This window comes from Eurypyga helias, unplaced genomic scaffold (assembly GCF_000690775.1).
Source record: "Eurypyga helias isolate BGI_N326 unplaced genomic scaffold, ASM69077v1 Scaffold35367, whole genome shotgun sequence".
NCBI lineage: Eukaryota > Metazoa > Chordata > Aves > Eurypygiformes > Eurypygidae > Eurypyga > Eurypyga helias.
This window is the reverse complement of record NW_010260377.1, coordinates 7,576-19,915: the sequence shown is the minus strand read 5'-3', so window position 1 is coordinate 19,915 and position 12,340 is coordinate 7,576. Positions and strand designations below refer to the sequence as shown.

The following is a 12,340-nucleotide window of genomic DNA, read 5'->3' as shown; positions in this document are numbered from 1 at the left end:
ATGGACCTTGTTATAGAGGGAATAATAATAATAAAAAAGGTTAATTTAAAGTTTTTTAAAAGGCCATCAGTGTGAAGACATTTTAACATTTTGCCTCCTATGATGTGAACACACACCTTGAAGTTTTGCTTCTGTCAGTAGTTTTTTTTCTGTCTGTTTTGCAGATGCTAAGTAGCAGAGGATGGATTCATACACTTATAATGTTTTCAGCTTTTAAATAGCTTGAGGTTAATTCTACATGTACTATAAACATACATGGTGTGTATCTTTGAGTGTAAGTCCCTCTTATCTTGTGTAGAGGTGAAACAGTGGATGTTGTGAGTATGCAATGATTGAACTCTTGGTTGTGTAATTGGAAGACATTGTTTCTGATAAATGGGGTACAGGAAGAGATATTGTGCATGTCTCTAATCTTGAGCCCTTTACTGATTTCTAAAGGTGGGTGGGATTACTGCAATCCTTGCTCACTGCACTGTCTTTGGGCAGCCTTGATATATGTGAGCAACTTAAAACTTCTTTTGCTGTCACCCACCTCTGAGTTGTGCAGAAGACAATCTTATCCCATAAATGGTTATCTTCTTGGAGGACTAGAAATGAGGATATAAAAATCATGGATTTTATCCATGAAAACTTTTAGTTTCAGCATGCACCTGTTCCATAAGTCATGTTGAGAAAAACGGTTAAAAATGGAAAATGCAGCAGTCAAGCTAGCCCAGATACAAAATCACTCCTCCAAGTCTGTAGAACAGCTGAGAATAATAGCCAGCAGAGTCATGGTTCTCTGTCACACTTGCGTAAAGCACTGTTCCCAGACAAACCTTTAAAATGAAAGCCATCACTCAAATTTGTCAGTTAAAGAGCCTGTCAAGATCACTTTCCCTAACTGGTGCTAAAGTTTGGTATTAGTCTAACAGAAAGGGTGTATTTATTTAGCACACTACAGCTGTGTTTTTTAACTTTGAAAGAGGGTGCTTGTCTAAAACCCTGGTGATGTACCTGCCATAGCAAGTCTTGTGTGCTAAATCCAGCCGTGTGCTCAGCACAGTACCTAAATGAGGGACTTTGCTCCATGCAGTAGACACGGAGAGGCAGGTACCGCTGGGGAACATTACACTCTTCTTGTGTGCTCAGTAATGACACCCTGAGAATTAAGCAAGCAGATGCAGCAGACACATGCTATTCTGTTCTGGTCCTTACGATGTGCCTGGTTTGCCAGTTGTGCTAACACCAGATTAATTGAACCTATGCACCATAAACTTCTTTTACAGCCACTGTAGGGAGAGAGACACTGAAGATATGCAAATTCTGCCTGTTGAAGCTTTGGGCCTGAGGATCCTTTGTCCAAGTTTCCATAAGAATTCTAATTAATGTCATGTATTATTCAGTGTGATTATTTCTTCTCAGGTGTAGTAAGACATCCAAAATTGTTGAAATGTATTTCCTTCCTGCATATGGGTACCGTGCTACTTCACCGCGTCCATTTTTCAGTGTTTACTTTTGTAGTATTACTAAGATAAGTTTATATTTCCATGTGGTTATGTGTGAGCTGTTGTAACTATATTCTCAGTAAGTACACTACCACAGAGTACAAAGTCTTGAGAGACTATATTTTGCATGGAGAATGCTTATTGACGCTTTCCATGGCAATAATGGCAAAAGAATTACACTAGCTATTAGGACACTTTCTGTGTTACCTAGCGATTTCAGGGCAAACCTACTGTATATGTTGCCAAAAAAGCAATTGCATCACAGTGCCATCACTAGAAAGAAAATGGTTTTTTGTGTCATAGGCTTATGCAAAATCAAAGGGTAGTATTTCAAGCAGTAGTAGAAATAAACGGGCTTATTTTAAAGCAATTATTTAGATCTACTAAGAGTACAGTGGATGATTTAGTGTGATCACATTTATCCTACAAAAATGACAGAAAATTTCCATCATTTGAATTTTTTTTTAATTCATTCATAGGTGTGAGTTAGCATATGGCATGTTAACAAGCTCGATACTGTTAGGTAGCAGTTGTTTTCAGTTGCACGCTTTGGCCTCCAGGTTTTCAAACCTGCCACAGGTTTGACACAATGTAATGAGACAATTCTCACTGCATAGGGTGTAGCTTACTTCCTGGTGGATGGTAATTAGAAGTTTGGGGTTATTATTTCTGCAGTTTAAGGACAAAACATATTGACAAGATCTAATAAAATAAAATTTCAGCAGATTCATTCCCCTGTCCCACATGACCCTACTGGGCCAAATGTTATCCCAAATTTGCTGTTGAACCCAGGATCTTGCAGTGCAGGTCTTGACACCAGTAGGAAGGGTACTTGTATGATGACTGTTTAAAGTCTCTGTTAGATATGTAACTCTTTAAGTTGTTCTAGAATAACTATTTGATTGTAAAAAGAAAAAAAAACAAACACTGGTTAAAAACACTGTTTACCTGTGCTGCTGCATTATGTGCACTTATATAGGGCTTTATCTGCATGCTCCTTTAAACTGATTTCATGCTCCCTGCGGTGACATATTTTGCTAACACAACAGACTTGTTCCATCCTGACATACAGCTTCTGGCACCAACAAATGTCAGTAGCTTTTTAGACAAACCTGTGCTTTTTATTCCTGTCTTTCTCAAGAGAAATATCAGCATCCCTCCAATAACATTTTTCACCCTGTGGCTATTGTGTTTGTTTTATAAACACACTAGGTTTATTTTACATGTAGAGGCTGGTAAAAAGACATGGAAAGGTGGTTTTCTTTTTTTTAAGAGTTTTAAATATTTTTACCGAAGTGATAGAATGACAGCCACTTCCCAATTCATGCAAATAAGCATAGCTTTGTTTACTCCTGAATTCATGCAGTTATTTCCTTTTGGTAAATGATAGAGGCCTCCAGAAGCGATTAGCTAAACCTGCATGAAGAGGAGAGAACAGGAGGCCCTTGGAGCTGCAGGTCCTCCTTGGAGGAGCTATGTGTAACTGAGGTTTGCAGTTCACACTGACTTAGACAGTGGCAGAACATACTTAAAGAGAAACGGCTCAAACGCCTTATTGTTTTTACTTATTTTTGGTGGCATCCAAATATGATTTCCTTATTTGTAAGGTCTGCTCTTAGGTCACTATCCAAAAAGTTAGGTGATACAAAGAAACGTGATACAAAACCCCAGAAATTACTCATCTAGGGAAGATATTTCTATATATCCATGAAATGAACATTAATAGGATTAATTTGGTTGATTTTTTGTGTCAATATACATTAAACACATTTCTCAAATAAAGACACTGTGGTCTCTAGCACTGAAATGAGGGGTGGAAGAACCACTGGCTCTCCTGGTGCTGCAACTTAATGGATTTCCGGTCTCCGTGCTGGAATCAGCAAGATACTCCCCAGGAGACCCGGCAGGGCAGGGCCTGGCATACAGAGAGGCACCGGGACAGCCCCAGGCACCAGTCACCTCCCTGGGGACAGGCCGAGGGCAGGCCGGCCATGGGCCCGCAGGCTCACCTGCCTTGGCAGGGCCCAGAGCTGGGCAAGGCTGGGCTGTGGGAGCTGGAGACCGGCCCTGCTGCAGCATGGCTGGGGCAGAGACTGACAGCTCTGGGTGTCTGGAATGGCATCCTGGGCTGTGGGCAGGGTGTGCTCCGCAGGGACAGTGAGGCCTACTGTAGCCCTCACGGCCCTGACAAATACTGTACTTCACCTGTGGCTTTCTTTTTCGTTATTTTTTTTGTAAATTGCAGCATATCAAATGTGTCAGGTTTAACCTGAGATTGCATAGGAATTTGAGACATAACCTTGCCATCTCCTAAAACCGTGGGGTCGGTATGATTACTTTTTAAAGTAGTGTACCAAATAGAAAAATTACTTTAGAATTAGGTTTGTATATGTAAATGCCTTGCTTCCACAATTTTTTATACATACTTGTCCTGATTTTTCAAGCCTTTTCTGGCCTGGAATTCCCCCTTGTAGCAATTCTGTGAGAGAATTGCCTTCATGAACTTAAATCTTGAACTTCCTACAAAACTTTGAGTTTACATTTATTTTTCTTTCTGATATGCTTTTAATAGTGAGATATAAGGGAAATGATTCGTAATTATGCAACAAAATATTAAGCAATATTTGTACGTACAATAGCAGTATCAGGTGCAATAAGTTAGGGCATTAGTCTTATGTGGGAAAAAACAAAATCTCAAAATGGGTCCTGAATGTATGTTGAATCTCCACAGACTGAATTTTCTTTCCTGTGCAAGTATTCAGAAGAGTAGGATCTATCTTAATTAAAATTTACTGCTTATTTCAGAATGGAAGGGCTGAAAGCTATTTTGCTATCCTCCTAATGTCTGTGCTGTTTATGGGCTTGAGATGGCTAAGTGGTAGTCTGAAAATTGCAATAAGATTAGTAATTACTAAGGGGACATAATGTACTGTTTCGTTGCAGTGGAACTCTGAAAATACTTAAACTGACTCTTAAAAGGAAAAGACATTCATCATATTTTTCTCTTGTTATTCATAAGTTTTAGTTAACTGGGTTCTACAGTGAGTTTTCCTTCATAAAATTAGCACTAAAAACATCTTTTAAGACAAATTGTCTTTTTTAATACCACTAAAATTTAGAATCCCTCCTTTTAAGATTGGGAAGCTACAGAGGTGACACAATAAGATTGATTCCAGCCAAATATAGCTCTGAACTTGTAATGAAGTATATCTATGGAAAGTTTTGAAAATCTGGTCTGCTGCTTTTTAGTTTACCAGGCACCTGTGGGTTACACCAGTAAACCAGGATTACCAAAATTAGTTATGTTTTGTTTCAGACAGTGACATTGGTGTTGTCTGCTTCAACTGACAGCATAAGTATACTCTCAAGAAAAGCTGGAAAAGACTGTTTTCAACAGGTTGTCTAACCGTACTAGCATGAAGAATTGCTTTGTGTGGTATGTTACTTCAACAGCCACAACATTTGTTTCAATAGAAAGATACAGAGTCCTCAGTGATACACGAAGCATCTTGAAAACAACTGCTTTCAGCGCCAGTGGCTTCAGTAGCGGAAAAGGGAACTAGTGTATTTTCATGAATATATTCTATTGAAAAAAGGACATGTTTTTCCCATACTGAGCTACAGACGCTGAGCCAGTTCTGGTCTGCTATTTGGATTAAATAGGTTTTTCAGAAACTTTGTGGGATTTGCTCTTTCTTATTTTATACTGGTTGGATTTCCACAAATTTGGCTATTGTAGCTTAGCAGTGAGAGTTGGTTTTGGGCAAACCAATTCCTTGCCATAACCTTTCTTGTTCAGAACCAATATTGAAAAAGGTAATAGAACTGTCTGGAATTGGATGATAATCAGTAGAAGAGATCTTTTTTCAGGACATTTTCCTTGAGGAAGAATATTTAACATACTAAATTTCAAATTCCACTTCAATATATCCTTTTTATGTTTTGAATTGAAATATGTTTAAATATTTGTTACTCAACTTAGTGTCAGAGTCCAAATCATGAGCGACACTAAGTACTTAAGTTCCCCCTTATTTCAGTAGCAGTTGTTGATATTCAGCTCTGCTCAGAAGTTGGCATGGCTTTGTTGTCAGAAGGACTTCAATATTGTAATAGAAAACTACTGAATGTGTTCTTATGATCTGATTTTGAAACAACTCCTGCATTGTGTTCAGTGACAAAAGAGTATCTGAATCTGGCCAAGAATTTTAATAACATCTAACTTCATGCATTTTGAACTAAAAGAGCTTGTGTTGCTAGGCATCAAATTGGTGATGCATGAAAAAATTGTTCACTGAAACTGTACTGTAAGCCTGCATGTACATTTCAGAAGTAGATTTTCTGGATGAGCATGGAAGCTAAAACCCTGGGAAGACCCATATGTTTACATCAAGTTTTATTTTCATTGTACCCACAGGTACCATGAGTTCATAATCTGATTTTATTACTTTAAATGAATTTGATGGAAAGTCTTCAGCTTTTTAGCATGCATAAATTAAAAATTCATAATATCTATAACTTGGTTGCTGTAATCAGTGTGGATTAGACAGTTTTTGTTTTCTGTTAGAGAACAGAAATATTTTCCTCCACAGAAAATTAAAATAGTGTCCCAGGTACCCTCCATGTAATACGAAAACATTTACTATTTGAGGGTTTTACCTAATACAGACAATACAGATCTTTCAAAAGCTTCGTTCTATCAGAAATGGCATACACTTGACAGAGGGCTCTTAGTAATACACATTAAAAATGCCATTTACTTTTGGACTTTCCAATAGCAAACTCTTTTCTTTCAAGAATGTAAGTACTGAAAAAGTTTTAAAAATATAACCATTCTACCTTGAGATGTTACCTGCATCATTTTCTAAATATATGTACCTAAACTCACTGATTCCTACAGACTTCCATGGAAGTGTCTCAGAGAGCAGTTTCAGAACTGATCACAATGGCACTTCATTCAGAAAAAGGCAAAACAGCTGCTGAGTACAGCAATTCGTGTAAAGAAGTCCATGGGTGCAAACTAGAAGCCAAAAGCTTAATCCCATTGTATTTGGAATTTTAACAGTTACAGGGTATTTATTTGTTTTGGTTTTGGTTGTTTGACTTACGTTATTATTTCAGAATCCTGTAGTTTTACTTTTTCCTTAAAGAATTCGATATGGAAGTGTGTTTGTGGTGGGAAAGAGAGCTGACATATCAACTGCCAATTTAAGAATGCAGTACAGCATTATAGAAGAGCACTGAAGAACCTGAACCTTTTCTCTGTTCAATAACCTGATGATAGCAACACAAAATCAAATAACTTCCACTGAGGTCTTAATTACTAAAATAAATTTATAAATAAATATTTATGAAATATAAAATATTTATATGTAGAAAATGAATATTAAAGCAATGATAACAACAAAGAAATATCCACTCATTTACTTGGAAAACTGGATGATGGTAACTCTCAAATAGTCTTTATGCATGGCCCATGAAATAATACAAAATAACATTTTTTTTCTTGAAAGATGAGACTAGAATGCCTAAGAGTTTTCTGATGATGCTCACCATTTTTTTTCCCCCAAGATTATTTCATTCAGGTTAGAAACTGTTGAATTGCTTTGTGTAGTGCAAGTGCATAATTTCAGTCTCCTGAAGATCCCGGATCTTTATGACTGTTCCATAGACTGTGGCTCTCAATCTCTCAACTGGAAAAGCTCCAGCGAAACTCCACCCATTGCTGCCTTGAGATTTCTTCTCTGGGCTTAGGAGTGTTCAGAGGCTCACAAATGGGTGGCCTTTTTTCATTAATAACTTTGAAAAAGGTCACTATGTTAACTTCCCTGAAAATGAAAGTTATCCTATTTCTTAAAATTCAGCACTTACAAGAAGTATATTCTTTTTCTGGTATAATTTTGTAACTTATTGTTAAAGAGCAAAAATAGCACACGTGTCACCTTAGTAAGGTACTCCTGTAGACTTACCCTCTACTTAATGAGACAGAGTTGATATGCTTTACAACAGGTTGACTCTCACTGGAGATGGGCCTCCATAACCTTAACTAATACACTGTGTGCTTTATAGCCACCTAAAGCCAAGTAACGCTGGATGTACACTATGTTCCAGTGCTCAGTGTATTTGCAATCTTTACATCCTGTAACACCATGACCAGGAAATATTTATGTCACATATGTGGGAAGAGCTGCTGCAGCTCTAAAATAACTTTTAATTTTCTTCTGCTATAGAAACAAGAGAGGCAACAGAGAAATGTTCTTTAAAAAGATCTATGAAATGTTTTAGAAATCTTTCCAGCTTTCCTTTAGTTTTTAATAAATGTAGAAAATTCCTTGAAAGGCAGTGTGACATTATCCTTGTATGGCAATTGCTTTCATTTAGGTATCTCAGTTTTCAAAGTTTATTAAAAAAATGAGGTCACTATGCCTGGAAGAAAGTATCGACTCTAAACAAAATAAACAGCTGAAAACAATCATAAAAACCCAATAGCCCAGCTGGCTGGGAATGAAACTATACAGGACTAAAACTGGACATGTCCAAGAGCAGAAGAGATTGTCTGTGGGCGTTCTGATCTATAGTCACTGCTTGCATTCCCTGGAAAGCTTTTTGCTTTCACAAATTATCTTGACATAAAGCTTCATTGTTCTTTTTCTCTGAGTATAGTTCTTATTCACCTTCACTCTGCTGTAAAACTGGTTCCTTTCCTCTGAAATGGGGTTTTATATAATGTTTCGTCTAGATTATATGATTTACCATATCTTTTAATGAAAGTACCAATAGTATAGAGACTTACAGATGGTGGAGAACACATCAACCCATCCTCTCGGGTATGCTTACACATATCATTTATACTTTCAATTTTTCTTTGGTTTCCATTCAGTTTCTATCCTCGATGCAGGACCATAATCATGATGTTCAAATGCCTGAGGGGTCAAGAGCTAAATACACCTCTGATTATGTCTTTTTTACATGATCTACTAAGACAGCTTGTGTTCCTTGGGAGCAATACATCTTCTGCAACCCAGAATGAAATATAATAGCAACTGGGGGGCAAAAAAAAGGGCACTTTTTTTTTTTTTTTTTTTTAGGGTAGCTGGATTTCCTTTGTCCTTATCTGGAAAAATCATGTGCCACTATCTTTCTTGCTAAACCTTTGTTTTCTAATCCAAGATTTCTGAGGGAACAAAGAAAAAAAACCTAGCATATAGTAGAGTAAAAATCCTCTCCCCATTTTGTTTATCATGAGATGTTTTTGTAGCAGAGTGGGTGGAAAAGAGGAGAAACACAGGACTGAACATAGCTCATAAGTCTATTTGCCAGCAGCCATTAAACACTATGGTGATAGAGTTCACTATCATGAATATCATATCTGTATTGGTAAATGCCTAACGTATACTATCTACATATATGCCATATATTTACATGAATTGGTAGAGTACCTTGTTCCATATTCATGTTTGAGATCTTCGGTTTTACCATGTTGTAATTCTCTGCAATGTAGGAGTCACAGCCACATAAAATTTAGGTGGCTTAATAGTGAACCAGTCACAATGCTGTTGACATCCTTCAATATCTTACTATTTGGAGAGTTCCAAAACAATATCCACGCAATAGGAAACATCATATGTTGGTTCTGGGAAGAATATACTAGGTAAACTTGTATTCTGAAGGGAAAAAGTGCAGCATACAGAAATATCATTACACTGTCGGACTTAAATGCAATTTATATATGTTTCAGGTTTTTCTGTGTGTGTTGTTGGGGTTTTTTTAAATTTTGATAGAGATTGAAAATTTCTGGGTTTTGTTTCATTGTTATTTTTTCAATAGTTCAACACCATAAAAATAGTTTACTGTGAATGTTATTTAAATTGCATAACTTTTATAAATACAATATTGCATTTGTTCTAATCTTAATTGTATGAAAACAAAATACAGTAAGCTAGTGATTAGCAGATATATTTTTGCACATATTCATTTGAAGGTTTATTTGATTGCCTACAAAGACAAAATCCAATAGAAATTATATTTACTACTATACCATAAAATCCAGAAATTATATGTAATACAAATTGATAGCTGGGATTTTTTTCAGTCTTACTACACATTGGAATTCAATAATGTATCTTTCATGCTTGTAAATGGTAAAATTTTGGTATACTAATACCCTGCTATTGGGTGTACAAGAGGAAGTGCATCACCAGTTGTGGATGCCCCATCCCTGGCTGTCTTCAAGGCCAGGCTGGATGAGGCTTTGAGCAACCTGGTCTAGTGGAAGGTGTCCCTGCCCATGGCAGGGGGGTTGGAACTAGATGGTCTTTAAGGTCCATTCCAGCCCAAACCATTCTATGATATAAAATGGATAACGATTTTTTTGCACCTTTTTGTTTGCTTCTCAAAGCATGGTCCAAATTGAGAATTACGTGGTGTGGCTGTCCTTAGTATTCAGGAAAAGCTATGTATATTGGAGAATTCTATAAAAAACAAACAATGATACTGAGCTAATAGGACAGTGTCATTTTACTGTCGTTTGCAAGATGGTTACATAGTAAGTTTAGTAAAAGAGAAAAGACCAGCCACTTCAGATATGCGTCAGAATGAATTTTTAGATGAAGCAAGAGCAAAAGGACTGACAATCTGGTCCAACATGGGCATACTTTGATAGACTTTTTCTTTCAAAACTACCACAGAAACAAGCTAAAAATTCATTATATTCATGGACATATGGGCAAGTTTTTTGTTTTCTATGTACTTTATCTTTTCTTTTCTGAATGTACGCAAAGAGCACACCATTTAAATTTCATTGCCGTAAAAGCAGATTGTTCCTTTACTTAGCCAACCTAAGTCAAAGTAACCTGTATGACCTCAGCTCTCTGGCTTTTATGGAACAATAATCATGTTCTGACAGAACCAGTTTGCAGGGTTTTCATATGTCCACCACAAAGAAAAATTGTATGTCATCTTGGTTTTATTATATCCATCAGCTGGCTGCACATTTGTTGTGGAGTATCTGCTGTGACATAGGGCCGTGACTCTATTTGGCTGTAAGAGATTGCCTGTAGTGCATTCAGTGACTCTGGTACCTGTTGCTGGTTCTTTTTCCAGGTCAACTGGCTGCAGGTACATGTGAGATTGTTACTTTGGACAGAGATAGCAGTCAGCCCCGAAGGACTATAGCCCGACAAACAGCTCGCTGTGCATGTAAAAAAGGACAGATTGCCGGTACAACAAGAGCAAGGCCAGCCTGTGTTGATGGTAAGAAGCAAAGATCTATTCAATCAGTTTCTGCCAATACAAGTGGTGTAAGCTGGTAGTGTCTCATAAAAAACATAAAAGCTCTAGAGAAGAAATTTTCATGTGTCCCAACTAGCAATGGGAATACCATTGAAATTCCCCAAAAGAGTATTATTGACTAATAGTATGGATATTTCAGTTACAATTTTTTAATTGAAATTTTCACTTTTATTTTAGCTTGTTATGCAGTAGAATGTTCAGGGCATGGTGCTGTTATATTTTGCATGTGATGATAGGATCAGCAGTGAAATGGCATTCTTTTTTCCCCTACTTTTTATTCCTTATGATCAAAAACAACACTGCAAGAGAGCCTCAAAGGTTTTATGCCACTAGGAAATTAATGTGACTGCTCCTGTGTGATAGTTAATGTCATTGAAGAAAATACTTGTAACTATAGTTGGAATACAGTATCTGAATATACCTCAGATGTCCAGCACTCCTTCTCTCCTTAAAATGATGATTCTGTATGATTCACTGCAGATGCAGTGATAGCATGCAGCTGGAAAACTGCTGACATGCAGGGAGGTATGAAAATATTTCACACTGAAATAATTTTTTTGAAAGAAATTAATTGCTGTCTCACAACTAAATAAGATGGTAACAGTGGGGCAATCTTGAAGACAGGTCTGCCAGTGCAAGGTTATTAGCAAACATTCATATTAAAAAAAAAAATTGGAGACATACTGAAAATAGGTGATGAAAAATTGTGTATTTTGATCTAGGCTCAGTTAACAAAAGTAAAAAGAAGACGCTTATGTATAGAACTGTAATAAATTCACAGATTGCCTTTGAATACTGACTGGTTTGAGTCCTCAGATAAAAATATTGCTGAGAACACCCTACTGTTGCCTCAGAATTTGGTCTTACCAGTGATTATCAAAGACGACAGCTCAAAGGAGATATCAGAGCCTACCCACAAAGCTAAATATAGAACATCATGCACATTCTATTTTTACATTTTCCTTCCACTGTTTTTGGTACTCTGTAAGACAGTTTTTTAGCTGTCTCTGTTGTAATATGATACTATATCCAGCAATTCTCTTTCCTGTTTTATTCTAACATCCGTAAGACTTAATTGGTTAAGAAAGTAATGATTTTATTCTGTAATTTCTAGTTGGAAATTTATCAAAATACCTGTTAGCAATTAAAAGTGCAACATATGTTTCACGTTTTAAAAGAACCAAATTCTAAGGGGAAATGCAAATTTTGCGTCATCTGATGGGAACTAAACACGATTTTTCCTCAGCCCATTGTGGCCTGTGGTGAGATTCATTTGCTGTAACTTGGGTATCTAGTTCGTTGTCTAACCTAGTAACTCCAGTTTTCCTTTATACCCAATGGAGACCAAAAGGCACCTTCTCAGAGTAATTTATCTTATCCTAAGTGCCTAAGATAAATCTAATGTAGCACACTCTGGCACTCACTGTTTCTCTGGCTTGCCTTAAGACACCTGTGGTGATGAGACTTTAGATAGCTAGGATGTACGTGTCAGTAAGAAGACAAGACTACATCTCATCCTCCATTTGCTGTATTAGCTTAGTTTCCAGGAATGGAAGGCTTGAGGT

General features: G+C 36.9%; 1 pseudogene; it reads left to right on the top strand.

Moving 5' to 3' along the window:
* Positions 1-10,558: 10,558 nt before the first annotated feature.
* On the top strand, positions 10,559-10,736 carry LOC104512154 (annotated as a pseudogene).
* Positions 10,737-12,340: the final 1,604 nt, after the last annotated feature.